This window comes from Octopus bimaculoides, chromosome 30 (genome assembly GCF_001194135.2).
Source record: "Octopus bimaculoides isolate UCB-OBI-ISO-001 chromosome 30, ASM119413v2, whole genome shotgun sequence".
In the NCBI taxonomy this organism is placed as follows: domain Eukaryota; kingdom Metazoa; phylum Mollusca; class Cephalopoda; order Octopoda; family Octopodidae; genus Octopus; species Octopus bimaculoides.
This window is the reverse complement of record NC_069010.1, coordinates 2709856-2710693: the sequence shown is the minus strand read 5'-3', so window position 1 is coordinate 2710693 and position 838 is coordinate 2709856. Positions and strand designations below refer to the sequence as shown.

At 47.7% G+C, this 838-nt stretch overlaps 1 protein-coding gene across 1 annotated transcript in view; it reads right to left on the bottom strand.

The window, feature by feature from the left end:
• Window positions 1-838, bottom strand: part of LOC106878274 (probable RNA-binding protein 19) — a 50383-nt gene that overhangs the window by 47127 nt on the left and 2418 nt on the right. The gene's annotated exons all lie outside the window — the stretch shown is intronic.

Below are 838 nucleotides of genomic sequence, written 5' to 3'. Positions count from 1 at the left end.
GGGTAAATTGCTACCATTTTATATTTTTAACTTTGCGCATGTGCATTATTTGTTTTTGATTTTGTCAACTACACAGCATAGTAGAGTTAACTGGGCACCGTCTGTGAAAAAAACAGCACCATGTTGCAATTCACTCTGCCAGAAATTTGGAAACGACATGTTGTACTGCTTGGCATTCATGATTGAAACTAAAATACAAACATTTCAGAGTGTTTGGGTGTCAACCTGAGGACATGTACCGAGAGTGGTAAAAATCAAACATCCAGTCAACATCATGGTGTTTGGAGTGATCGCTAGTGATGGCAACGTTATGCCTCCATTCATCTTCCCACATGGTCTCACACTTCTCAACATGGAGGCCTACATCAAGTACCTGGAGGAAGTAGTGCTGCCCTAAGTCAAGAGGGTGGCTGATGGAAGGCCCTATGTCTGGCAACAGGACTCTGCCCCCATGCCACACAAGCAGGAGAACCCAGCCATGGCTGTCAGACAATTTTTGCAACCACATCACCCCTAACATCCCAGACTGCAAACCCCTTCATTATTATGTGTGGGGGCGCAGTTGAGTGAGAGACCAAAAAAAAAGTGGCTGTGTGGTAAGTAGCTTGCTTACCAACCACAATGGTCCCGGGTTCAGTCCCACTGCGTGGCACCTTGGGCAAGTGGCTTCTACTATAGCCTCGGGCCGACCAAAGCCTTGTGAGTGGATTTGGTAGACGTAGGAGTGGCTGTGTGGTAAGTAGCTTCCTTACCAACCACATGGTCCCGGGTTCAGTCCCACTGCGTGGCACCTTGGGCAAGTGTTTTCTACTATAGCCTCGGGCCGACCAAAGCTTTG